Source organism: Grammomys surdaster, unplaced genomic scaffold, assembly GCF_004785775.1.
Source record: "Grammomys surdaster isolate TR1022 unplaced genomic scaffold, NIH_TR_1.0 150, whole genome shotgun sequence".
Lineage (NCBI taxonomy): Eukaryota > Metazoa > Chordata > Mammalia > Rodentia > Muridae > Grammomys > Grammomys surdaster.
In genome coordinates, this window is record NW_021604608.1 from 14,488,810 (window position 1) to 14,503,305 (window position 14,496).

Consider the following 14,496-nt stretch of genomic DNA (forward strand, 5'->3'; position numbering starts at 1 on the left):
ATGTGAATGCACCATTTCTCTGAAAATCAATTCTTATTTTTTGTTTGTTTAAGTATGGCTCTTAAACAGAATGCTTAATTTCTTGATGTTTTTTGCATTTTTACATGATTAAAAAAATCCCTGGGACAATACTTAATAAGGTAAAATTACATGAAATTTTAATGTCAATAAATACAATTACATTAGAGACTAGATTTTATGTTTTTGAAGATTTATTTTTAATTATGAAAGAGAGTTGGGGAGTATATGCACAGGAGTGCAGATACCAAAAAGTTCCAGAGGTATTGGATCCCTCTAAAGCTAGAGTTAAATAAACATAGTTATAAGCTATCTGGCCAATGTGCTCTGGACACTGAAATCAAGACCTTTTCAGGAGCAGTATGTGCTCTTAATCATTAAATCATTTCAATAGCTCTGTTTTTTTGTGGTAGTTTGTTTGTTTATGATTTGTTTGTTTTATTCACTTTATGTCCGAATATCACCTCCCCACTACTCCCAGTGCCTCCCTCGTTCCTCACTCCTCTTTTCTGGAGAGATTCATTCCCACTAGGAAACACTTCCCCAGTACCTCCTCACAAGCCCCACCCCTCCAGACACCTCAAGACAATACAGGACTAGGCACATCTTTTCCCACTGAGGCCAGACAAGGCAGTCCATATAGGGGAACAGGACCCACTGGTAGGCAGACAATAGAGTCAGGGACAGCCCTTGCTTGTGTTATTGGGGACCAAACTGCTCATCTGCTACATTTATGCAAGGGGACCTACGTCCAGACATGCTTGCTCTTTCCTTGATGTTTCAGTCTCTGGGAGCCCCCAAGGGTCTAAGTTAGTTAACTCATTTGGTCTTCCTCTGGAGTCCCTGTCATTTTTGGGTCGCTCCACCCTTCTTCAATATCTTCCATAAGATTCCTCAAGCTGAAACCAATGTTTGGTTGTGAGTCTCTGCGTCTCTTTCCATTGATTCAGTGGAGCCTCTCAGTGGACAGTTATACTAGGTTCCTGACTACAAGCATGACAGTATCATTAATAGTGTCAAAGATTGGTTCCTGTCCATGGGATGGGACTCAATTTGGGACATTCATTGATTGGCCATTCTGTGCTCTATCTCTGTCCCTGAACTTCTTTTAGGCAGGACACATTTTGGGCAGAGGATTTTGTGTGCAGGTTGCTGTTCTTATACTTCCACTGAGAATCTTGCCTAGCTACAAGAAGTGGCCACTTCAGGATCCATATCCCCCCATTGTTAGGAGACTCAGCTAGAGTCTCCTTCATAGAAACCCTGTGGCCTTGCCCCATCCCATTTCTCTGGTAAGTCCTAAAGATTTTCCTACCCACCAACTTCAAATTTCCCTTCTCTCTCCCCTCCCTCATACCCCTTGCTTTGACCTCTCCTTCCTTCTCTTCTTCAGTTTGATCCTTCCATAAACCCCAAATATTTATATTTTTCCCCATCTGACATCTGAGAATGATTCAGCCATCCTCCCGTGGACCTTCCTTGTTATTTAGCTTCTTTGAGTCTGTTAATTGTAGTGTGGCTATCCTTTACGTTATGGCTAATATCCATTTATAAGTGAGTACATAACATGCACGTCCTTTAGAGTCTAGGTTACCTCACTCAAGATATTTCTAGTTCCACCACTTGCCTGAGAAATACATTTTGTCCTTGTTTCTAATGGATGAGTAGTACTCTATTGTGGACATGAACCACATTTTCTGTATCCATTTGTCAGTTAAGGGACATCTAGATTGTTTCCAGTTTCTGGCTATTATGAATAAAACTACTATGAACATAGATGAGCTACTTTCCTTGTGGGATGATAGAGCATATTTTGTGTATATGCCCAGGAATATTATAGCTAGTTCTAGAGGTAGAACTACTCCCATTTTTTTTTTTTTGAGGAACCACCAAATTGATTTCTAAAGTGGTTGTATAAGTTCGCACTCCCACCATCAGTGGAGGAGTGTTCCTCTTGTTCCACAGCCATGTCAGCATATATGGATGTATGGTGGAATCTCAGAGTTGTTTTGATTTGCATTTCCCAGATAAGTAAGAACATTGTACATCTACTTAGATGCTTCTTGGCCATTCAAGATTCTCCTGCTGTGAGTTTTCTGTCTACCTTTGTATCACATTTTTAGTTGGGTTATTTTCTTAATTGGGTTCTTAATTCTAACTGCATTCTAAGTGTTTATTCTTAATAAAAATATGAAAGACTCATTCTCAATTCTCAGTTAAGAAGACTTATTTTTTTTTCCAGCAGATAGAGACTACTCAATAGATCCACCACTTCTCAAAATGTAGAGAACTAGTCATTGTTAATTGTGCATTCCACTCCTAAAATTTACAATGAGGAAAAGAAACTTGGTAACAAAATGGTTTATTTTATCTTGAAGCTTGTCTATCACCCAGTAAAGTCTAGGCAAGAGCTCTAACCTAGCAGAGATATGGAGGAAGGAATCTTCTTCCTGATTGCTCCCATGGCTTTCTCAGCCTGCTTCTTATCTATCAAAAATCATCTTGCTAATCAGTGCACCAACCCCAATGATCTGGGCCCATCCACATCAGTCAGTAGTCAATAAAATTCAATATATTCAGAAAAATTTTATGAAGCCCTCAATGTAGAGCCATTTTTTCCAAATAATTTTAGCCTATGTCAAGTTAAAATTAAAAAAACAAATCCATGACCAACTGAAGCCTCCAAAATGTCCAACTTATACCTAAGTTTCAGGGAACATCACATAACATGGGACAGAAAGATAGTAAGGGACAGAAGACCAGGACACCTGCTGTGAAGTAATGCTTTCTATATATGACAGTAGAGGCTACAGCCATGAACAATGCTTGCACAGTGTCAACACCAGCAGATACTTCATTATGGACGGGAAAAATCACACAGGACCCTACACCAATATCAAGAGCTGCCTGGTAATGATGCATAGTTCGCTTCTACAGTTATACATTGTACATTACCGGCACTAAACACTAAACACTAAGTGGGCTGGTGGAAGTGAGAGTCAAAATGATAAAAAAGAAAAAGTATCTTTATATGAAGGTTTTAAAAAATGAAATAAAGTTAAGAATTGCACATTAGGAAACCAGCATTGTTTGATTAGACTAATCATGATATCCTTCTCCCACAGGCCACTGATCTGCCTTAGTCCCTTCATAGTCCCCATCCTCCCATATGTGCTTTAAAATATTTTTAGTATGCATTTGTTCAGTTCACACTGTTTTATAACTCCTCCTACAATAGATTAATACCTGCCTTTCCACTTTAACCTAGGCTTTTATCATCGTGAAAGCATTCTGCTGTTCCAAAACTAACATAGAGAAAATAAGAATGACTTAAAAATTAATAAGGCAGCATATTAGTCTGATACTATAGTAAAACCAAAGAAAATTTAATGTTAGAAAACAAAAAACTAAAAATGAAGGTGTTACTAAATTACTAGTGAAGAGAAAGAAATACAGGACAAAAAGAATATATACATATGTATATATTCATACATGTACATGTACATATATACATATATATGTAACACACATATATATGTATACATATTAATAGACTTCTCCAATAAGCCTTCCTTTGTCACCCCAATTACACAGTAAAAGAATATATGTTCATCTCACTGAAGGCTGAGTTCTTGCCACTTACTTCAAGACTGTCTCACTTTGCCCAAGATTTTCCCTCTCCACAATGATATCTGCACTTTTGATAATGATGCCCTGTCACATCCCAGTGTCTTCTTGTCTGCCCTCTGTTGTGTGAAATCTGGAGTGGACTGAAGCATATTTTTTCCTACACAAAATTCTGTTTGATTGCTTGTTTGTTTGGTTTTAATCATGGGAATCACTCTTCCATCTGATTCAATGCAGACACAAACACACTACTGAGAACACTGCTTTGCTTACAACTCCTCCAAAATCATAAAAGAATTTCATTTTTATCCTCATGACAGTTCTATTCTTGATATATTAATTTACAAAACTATTATGTAACATTCTAATGGAACAATTAAAAATAATCACATCTATTTTCATGAACTCTCTCATTCAGTATACTATTTCCCAGTAGAATGTTTTATATAATGTGTATATTATATATTATAGATAGATAGATAGATAGATAGATAGATAGATGTAGATGTAGATATAGATATAGATATAGATATAGATAGATATAGATATAGATAGAGATATTACACATTAATTACACTAACTATGTGTATCTGTTTCACAAATTCAAAATCCACTTTCTTTCATCTTGACAGAAAACTTACTGTATATAATTACATGTATTCCAAAGCATGGAGGGGCATTGAGAATATTTTAATTATAAAGGACTAATTTAAACAAAATATTATGCTTTACATTGGAAAATATTAAATTATATTTATTTGGGATTTCAATTTTCAATTCTACTCTTTGCCATCCATCTTCCACTCATTAACTGGATTAGGAAGTTCAGAATAATAACAAACACTATCACCTTATAAAACAAAAGAAGCACTTTGAACTATGTGAACTGTACTCAACATATTTTATCACTGTTTCAAAGCTCTTTAATTAAATCCATATTCTACATATAATCCTTCCTTCCAATACTCCATCCCACCCAACTTATCTCTGGAAAGTAATTCATTTTAAAATACTTTCAAAAATTAAAACATCTTTATTATCAGAGAAATCCATTTTGCTGGATGTATTCAAGAGCTTACATATTCAAATAAAAGAAAGCCTACATCATTTCATTGTGATATTGTATAATGTCGACAATTAAATTCTGTTCAGAAACATTTATGCTTTTGTTCAGTTAAATTTGGTTTCTTTTTACTAGTAAAAGTCTATTGTTCCTAATGAAAAGATTTGGGCAAAGCATCAGATAAAGTTTTTTACTCTTAAATAATCAAAAAAAAAAAACCCAAAAAACTAAAGACCATCTCCAGACACTTTAATGTTTCTGTATAATTAAATCTATATGTGTGTATGTGTGTGTGTAAAATACCATAGTATTAGAAAAGTTTCTTCCCATGTCTGTAATTATCACTTTAAAGGTTGTTAATCAGTTATTGTCATGAAAACTGAATTTCTTATTTCAAGGAGAAGAGAAGACAATGTAACTTAATTGCTGTTAAGTGATTCATTCAAGAACTGCCATTTTGAAGTGTGTTTTAGAAAGACTGAGATGGAGACTTCAAGATTGTACTTTCTAAGCTGAATCTTGGCAATGGCTGGAAATCCTCTGAGCTTATCAAAGCCCATACCTACATCTGAAATAGAAGAGATGCTAGCTAGGAGATCCCAAAAAGTCAAGCAACAGAAATTTCTGAATTTTAAACACTTGACAGCAAAGGATCCAGAGCTGAAACTCTTTCCTGGATCTAGCATTAAAAAAAAAGTTAATTAAAGTTAAAAGGCTTATCTAATATAATTGCCTTTTCCTCATTAATACCTAACTGATAAATTCTGCTGTTTTGCTGTTACTATATGGAGAGAAAAGACATCTCCCAATATCAAAATATCAAAACAACCACAAAAATATAGATAATTTCTAGAAATTATAGAAATCTTTAAAAAATAATGAGATATTCAGGACAAATCAATGCAGCTGTAACATAAAATTTGTATATATATAATATATATCATATATGTATATGATATATATATATATAATTGTTACTTTCATATGTATATATATACATAAAAATAATAATAATTATAAAGTAATAATTAAGATAATAATAATAATAATTAAGATAATCCAAGACATTGCAATCCCAGTTATTTGAATAACATTGTTTTTTAACTACAGTGAGTCTTCAGAAAATAATGAAAATAGCTAAATCTTATAAGATACTTTTTAAATAGAACAGTGAATTTATTCAATACTTTTCCTAGAACCTGAATCTATTAACAAAGTGATCCACGTAATGACTTCTATTACTAGCCCATTTATATTCTGCCTGTCATTGATACATGTGATCACTCTAAAATGTAAGATGCCACAATATTGAGACATAACTGTAAATATTGACTTAATTGATAATTTTTGGATAAAATCTGTTGAATGTATGAGGAATCTGAGACCAAGTCAGAGGTAGTTTGGTGGTCTCCTCTTGTGTAGGTTTCCTCTGCTACAGATAAGAAAAATGAAAGAAACACTCGCAGATATACTTGGTGGATCTGAACAGATGCCTGTGGAATTCAGGCTTCATCTCTCATGATTATATTAGTTAAAATTAAAAAAAATAGCTTTCTCTTATCTTTAAACAAAATTAACCTGTAAAACATAGTGGTCTGTGACAAATCTCCTATCATGAAAATCCATTTCACGTAAGGATCCTTAACCTTGTTCCTCTTTTTATGAAAACATGGGTAACATCAGTAGATTTATGTATTTGCATTCACTGCAACAGTGCAATACTTGCCCCTCTGAAATTACACTGATCGAATACCAGAAGAAGGGTGATCAACTTCTTCACTAGTCTCACATATCCTTAACGAGTGCCTTTTAAGTGATACTGGTGATAAATAGAGAAGAAAACTCTATAATCCAAGTCCAGGTCTCAGGAGTCTTTTGTAGTTACAAAGCATGACAGTTGCAGATTAAAGAGGACAAAGCAATTTTTGTATTCTTGAAAAATTTAGCATACAAAAATAGAAACTAAGAATTTGCTGATGAGAGGCAATTACAAGAAATAACTAAGTAATAGGCAAACGAGGAACAATACATATAATGATCAAAATTACAATAGAATGTAAGCACAGAGGAAAAGAGATGAATATGTGCTCAATAAAAAAGGGCATTCTTCTAGAAAAATGGAAAATAAGAAATAGTAGAGAACAAATTTATATCATCTCTGAATTTCAACAAAAGTAAGAGGGTGGCTTGAGGAATGTATTCATCTGGAAGAAGATGTGTCTCAGCAAAATAACAGAAAGCAGAACAAACAAGCCTTGCAACAATAAAATGTTACATTTCATCAGACCATGCATGAGCTTTGCCTCTGTTTATTTAGATGTATGTATATTTCACAGAGACAAGAACAAGATGGTTAGTTCCCTAATACTCAAGAGCAAATTTAGTTATTAGAAGCTATTAAGCAACAACTAAATTGCAATCTATTTTCGAGAAATACTTTGTTTTAGTATGATCGATCATCTTTTAAAATTATAGCTATTCTTAAAGGAAATTTACCTGGGGAATTTATATTACATCTTTATGTTGGTTTAGAAATATGGCATGGTGCTGAATTGTATCAGAGTAAAAATAAACACACTATTTTGGCTTCAAAGTTCAGATGAAGGTAGTGAGACACCACAGATAAAGAAACCGATACGTGCTGGTATGTGTCTCAGTTTGAAACCATGTGTTTTTCATGAGCAAGTTGCTGGGTTCAATCCCCAACACTGGGGCCAGAGGCATACAATCAACGCATGCAAGTTGATTTGTAAGTGAATAACTAAATTTATTAGCATTCATAAAACATAAATTTAACATCCAAAGAGAACATTTTTGATGTCATATCATAGGTTTTGATTAAAAAGAAAAACCTTAATCTATAATTTGCTTTAAAAACTGGTTATGAATTATAGGATGGTTATTAGTATGATCACCATATGTTAATCTACAGGTGGTCAAGAACTATGAAAACACTTTCTATATGCACTATATAAGTAAACCTATGTAACTTCCTATCACATATCTACATTTGTTATATGAATTAAAAATATTGGTAAAAGTAAGTCTTTATTTTTTTTAACATTGTCTTAATTGTCACAGTAGCTGTGAATAGGTACTCCAACCAATGAAACTTATAAAGGAAGACATTTCATTGGTTCCTTGTTTCAGAGTGAGTCTAGGTTCATCATGTCAGGAATCATGATCACAGGAAGGCAGGCATGGTGCTAGAGCAGTAGCTATAAAAGAGATTGACTCTAGCATATACAACTTTTGAAACCTCAAAATCCACCCTCACTAAACCAGTATTTTCATTAAGATGACACCTCCCAATCCTTCCCAAACAATCCAATAACTGAGAGTCAAACAAACATTTCAATACATGACTAATATCTGCTAATAAGTGAATACATACTATATTTCTCTTTTGGGGTCTGGGTTAGCTCCCTTGAGATGTTTTTCCCAGTTCCATGCAAACTTTATAATGTTAATTTTTTTTTTAACAGCTGAGTAATACTTCTGTAGTTTTGACTTCATTTCTAAATTTTTCATCTCCAGAATTCCATGACTTTCTGTTTTCTTTATTTCTTCTATTTCCATTTTCAAGTTTTGAACTGTCTTACTTGTTTCCATCAACTATCTGTTTGATTTTTCTTGGTGTTTTAAGAGATATTTATTCATTTCACACAATTGTTTGTTTCTATTTTCCTGGATTTCTTTATGTGATTTACTTATTTTCTGTTTAAGAACCTCTATCATCTATGTATAATTGGTTTCAAAATTTCTTTATTTTTAGTTGGATTGAAATACCCAGGGTCTCTTGAGACAGGATAACTGTGCTTTGGTTTGAGACATGTTGCCTTGGTTATTATGTGTGGTTTTTTTCAAGTTAGGAAATTATTTTTTATTGGATATTTTTGTTATTTACATTTCAAATGTTATTCCCCTTCCTGGTGGTTCCCCCCTCATGAAACTGCAGTCCCATTCTTCCTCCCCTTGCTCCCCTATCAGGGTTCTCCCCCACCCACTAACTCCTGATTCAGAGCCCTAGCATTCCCCTACATTGGGGCATCGAGTCCTCATAGGACCAAGCGCCTCCCCTCCCATTGATGCCAGATAAGGCAATCCTCTGCTACATATGCAGCTGGAGCTATATTATTTTATTCTTAATCTGGACTTTAGGTATTTGGATTTGGGTTGATTACAAGTCTAGGTGTTCATTTCTTGGTTTGTCTTTGTTGGGTGGTTGGTTTCTTTTCTTGGTTTCTCATTCCTTGCTGGGTTTTCAGAAAGTGTGTTGGTTGCATGTTGCCTGTTTTATTGGCCTGTTTGGATGATGTATTCATGGGAATGCTGATGTTGGAGGCTTGGGGAAAGGGTGGCCAGTAAGTGATGATCTGTTGCATTGCAAGTGCAACCCTTATAATTGTGTCTGGGGAATTGGAGAGAGTGGAGAAGGTCCATAGGTAGCATACCTGGTCTTCTGACAGGATGATCTATGATTGAGAAATGCCTCAACCAGTTGGGGACTGGTACAGAGTATGAAAGTGGTGAGTTAGGTCACAGGTCAGGGGGATAGTCTGTGAAATCCACAGCAAGTATGGACAGAGAGGAGGGGAGGTTGAAGCTGATGTTCTGTTGCAGTGATGATATGACCCTGAGGATTGGGTTCAGACAAACAAAGAGTACAGAAGGTCCACACTCTGTTTTTTTTCAGTACAATTTTAAATAAGAATGTTAATATCTTTACATATTAGATAGCAAAGTATTTTTGAAAGCAAAGGCGATGCTTCTCTTTATGGATTTACTAGTCTGTCTTCAGATATCCTCCCTGAGATGACTGAATCTTAGAAATATAGGCATTAGCTATTATTGCTTGCTAAATAATTATTGACAATTATATGTCATTATATGAAATTATATTGTCATTATATGAAAATTCCTATATGATAAATTGAGTCCTATCTTCACTTTTCATGCCACTATGAAAATAGTTTTTTACTAGGGGATTATGCACTTATCCAAGTGAATAATATTTGCTGATAAAGCTGGAGAATCAGTGATCAGAGACTGGAACCCACGGAAACCACATAAAAGCCTGTTAGATGTGGCAGCAGACCTGCATTCCTGGAACTTGGGAGGCAGACACAGAGAGTATCAAGATCAGCAAGACTAGACTTATCAGGAAGGTTTGAGTTCAGAGATAAAAGCCTTCAGAAATAACTTTACTGTTAGGAATGTAGGATATTTGACGAAGACACCCAGTGTCAACCTTGAATTCCACATGTACATGCAAACAACTGCTTACCTCACAAACATATGTGCCTACTCATTTATGCACAGGCAATACGCCACATACAGACAAACAAGCAAAGAATCAAATTTTTAAATCTTAACTCTCTTGTGACTGTAATTTCAAAACAAATCTTATAGAGATAAAATGAGATCTGCACAAAACCACTTTCCTTTTGTAAGCAGCAGAATGCTAGGTTTCAAAGATAGGACTGCGGTTCTTCTTACCAGGTTCTCCCTGTTGTCCCTACTTGGTTCAAGGCCCTCCTGGCCTGCCCTGCACTCTAAACTTTTCCAGCCCTCGGGCTGGGCTGCCCTTCCCTTAGATTTCATTCTCCCTGTAATCTAAGTATTTTGGTCACCTTATCATCTACCCTTTTGCACCTTCTGACTGCTGTTCCTGGTTCCTCTTCCTGCCCTCTTGCCTCCTCTCTCTTTTCCCCTCCTGCTCTCGCCACATTGTCCAGCTCAGTCTGATTCTGTCCACTGTGGACTCTCAATGATGTCTCAACCTCTTGACTATGCTCTTCCACATATCTATAATAAACTTTCTCCTCCTCCACCTAAGGAATAATTCTATCTATCTATCTATCTATCTATCTATCTATCTATCTATCTATCTGTAATTTTTTCCTCTATCTCCCACTTGCTCCCTCATCTCATTCCCTGCCTCCTTCCCTTCCTTCTTTTTTTTATTACACTCTTTCTTACTTTCTTATCTAGTGCCAAAACCCAAGACCAATCATATCCTTTATTTTTTCTTTGTTGTTTTTCTTTTCTTCTATTTTCATATTCACTTGACAGAATCACTGTCCTTAAATTTTTCAATGCTCCCAGGGTTGGGTTCTTAGCCCTTTGTTCTATCCTTGAACCATTTGATGACAATCGTTGTTACAAGAAAATAATTTCTCTTATTCCATTTTCCAATTAGTCATTTAGCAAATTCTAGGTAATAAATGTTTTTCACTTCTATAATCTAGAGTAAGCACCCTGACTTGATGATCATTTATTCAGTAACTCACAAATTCCCATTTCATGTAAAAACAGTGGTAACACTGATTCTCAAGCCTGAGACATGGACATTGTGGGAGACTTCTTCTCTACGTACCTCATAGACCTTAAAATCATATTCTCTTGTCATATAAAGAACCACCTAATGAACTAAGATTTCCTCTTCCAGGTTTACACTTCAACTGATGTTGCTCAAAGGTAGCAAAATGCAGCTTTCTTATTCTACTTTACATGCCCATATTGCTGTTTTCACTGAAATTTCTGTGTTTTAGTCATCCCTACTGGAGGTTAAGACATGCAGTGCATTACACCTCTAAGTGGTATTTCATGCCTGTGTGTTAGGATAACGGCAAATAAAGGCCAGGCTACACACCAAATGACCATTTCTTTCCTTTCTTAGACTGTAGTGTATCAGATCTTAGTGAACCTGCTGATGTTGACACAGGGACGTTCAGAAGCACTGGCTTTCTTCTGTAGCAACTTCCCAGTTACTGCTTCTGGTTGTATCTATTTAAGGCATCCTCTGACTCACAGTTTTTCCCTAGACTTCCCTGTGGCAAAACCACTTTAAATTTGCTAGTTCAGTAACTCTAGGAGCTGTTGAAAGAACAATTCCTGCTGAGCCCTCTGGTGGTAGCCACAGGGCAAAACAGCCCTTTGAAATAAATTGCTCTGCCGCCTAGATTAGAGAGTCCTTTGACAGCACTTCCGCGGTAAGCCATTGGCTCCATGTGACTGTAACATTAACTCTACTATAATCCTTAAAACCTAGAATACATTGAGAATGATTTCACATGATTTTCCCTTCAATTGTCCTTGCACAATAGTGAACAAGTTTAATTATGCAAAAACAAGCTGTGATTTTGGTTGATATTCCATTATCTCCAAAAAATCAACTTTTCTGGATGTTCCTTTAAAAAAATTGCCAAAAACTATGTTTACATATAAATCTACACGATATATACATGCATATATACCATTAGATGGTTCCATGCTTGAGATTATTAGCCTCAACTGAATTACATATAGGTAAACGATCCTAATATTTTGGTTCAGCTTCACATGTGTCCTCTTTTATGTTATTTTTTTAACATCTGCTGGAAACATTTTATATCCAAGATTTCAGTATTGCCTTCTTTTAGCCTTCTGACTGAGTAAAATAACACTCTAAGCATCTTGAGAGGACGAGAATAGACAATACATTATTCATCTATAGGCCATATATAAGCCCTGAAACTTGACACAAGTTAAACAATAATTGGCTAACTTAAAGAGACATTCCATCATCCTGTAGTTAACTGAGGTCAAGGCCATATGCAAATATAAAGGGGACTATAGTGAAGCATCTAGGACTGCATTGTTTTTTGGTGCTCTACATCTTTATTCGTGGTAAACTTCATAGGATTGCTTAGACTTCTGTGTTTTCACTTATTTGCACCTAGGTTCACATCTTTTTTTTCTTTTATTTATTTATATCACACTGATACTTCTCAAAGAAATATTTTGTGTGTCTTGTTTAAGGTCTAGAACCAAAGTTAGTAAAAAATGTGGTCCAATATCAGGGGACAAACCTTTAAAAACAAAAATATGTATATTGATCTTCTCACCCCTATGCAAAGATTTAAAAAGAAAAGACAAGACATACAAACAAAATCGAAAGGTAAATGCAGTGTGAACTGCTGTGGATGCAAGCCAGCAAGGAGGCACACCAGCCGAATTCCATTTTCTTCTTGTGCGCAGGAATTGCTCCTTGAGAACCATGCTGGCCAAATGAGGCCTCATGCAGATCCCATTATAGACACTCACTGGTTACTTGGTTCAACCTACTTGAGGCATGAGAATCGTGGCCACATGTTATTTGGTTGATTAGTCAGGTAGCTTTCTTTAATAATACCACCAGGAGTTGTGACTTTTGGCAAGAATAGGGCTAACTCTAGCTTAATCCTCACATAAAGTTTTCCCCAAAGTGTAGTAGCCACTGACCTTATGCTCCTGCCTATGACATACTTTTTCACATCTCTCCTGAGGATAATAACACACCCTGAGTTTACTGTTTTACAGCTTCAGCCCACAGTAGATGGTCCTGTCATTGCCACCATAATACCTTTCCTAAAAAGAGAAAAAATATAAAGGTCAGGAGTCTATTCCTGAGACCTCTGAACCCCATTTTGTTCTGTGTCAAACCGCCTTTAGTACCAGCTGCCATTCACCTTGTCCAGAATGCATATTGGTAGCACAAAACTGTTCAAACGCTCTCTTCCACTGAATGTTCACAATCCTCTCTCTATTCAATGAACTGTTTTCCATACAATCTAGCACAGAAACCGATCTATCCATGGACCATTGTTGCCTCAATACAAATCTTTATTCTTCTTTCTATACATGATGACAGCTGTTTCATGTTAATCCTCTATTTTCAGTTCAAAGCTGTTTTTTACCTCATTTGTTCTAATAATTGTGTGGCAGAGAAAGCCACCAATATAAAAGATATGATGACACTTAACATTTCTGCAATGTATAACCAATTCAGGAGGACAAGATTGAACTCTTGATTTTTACAGTAATTTCCAATTTTCAAGAAATCACAAAAAAAGTCAATCAAAAACTTGTATTTTTGTATTTTAACTTTTTGTATTTTAAAATTGATTCCTTATAATTTTTACCTCAAATATTGTGGCTCCTTTTTATATTAACAAAGATCTTTGAGAGAAGGAAGTGCTATGGACAGAAAAGGAATATGTTTAACAGTACAAGGAGTTTTGTAATGAGTGATAGGAAACTTAGATTTTCTTTTACCTGAAATTTGCCCTTTATCTCTATTCATTTCTTTTATAGCAATACAAAAATGCAGACTATAAAAACTTCTGTGTATTTTACTGTTTTAAGAATAATAGTCCAGACAATTCTTATTTGCAATTTGGAAGCATTCTTTGTATAAAATGAATAAAATTTTAACTTTCACTTGATACATTGCTTTCTCGTTTTAATAGTATCCTAAAAACTTTCTTCAATCTGCTTCCTAACTCTATCGAATACAGCTGACCTATTTATTCAAAATACCTCAACTAGTATCAATGCATACTACCTTCTCCCTAAATATTTTAGAGTTCTGATTTTTTCAAAATATGTTAATAACACATGTGTTAATAATACAAATTAAAGATTAAAAAATCAAACAATTCTTCCTACTTAGTCATAATGTGCACACATTTGTACAAGTAATTTTTCAGAAAACATAATATAACTGTATAAACATTGCCTGATTCCACCATTTAAACCACTTCATAGAACTGCTAAATGCATCAGGACAGTTCTTGCTATGTAATATAGCGGGGCTGGTAGTAAAAGATACTCATTTCTTTGATTTGTCTGTATTTTTAGTCTCCCTTTACCAACTACCCAAATAGTATAGATCAAAAAAAAATTGTAGAAGATTTTTCATAAGTGACCAAGTGTTGCCTAGTTTATTTCTTACTTGAAAAATATTTAGCATTGTATGAAAGTTT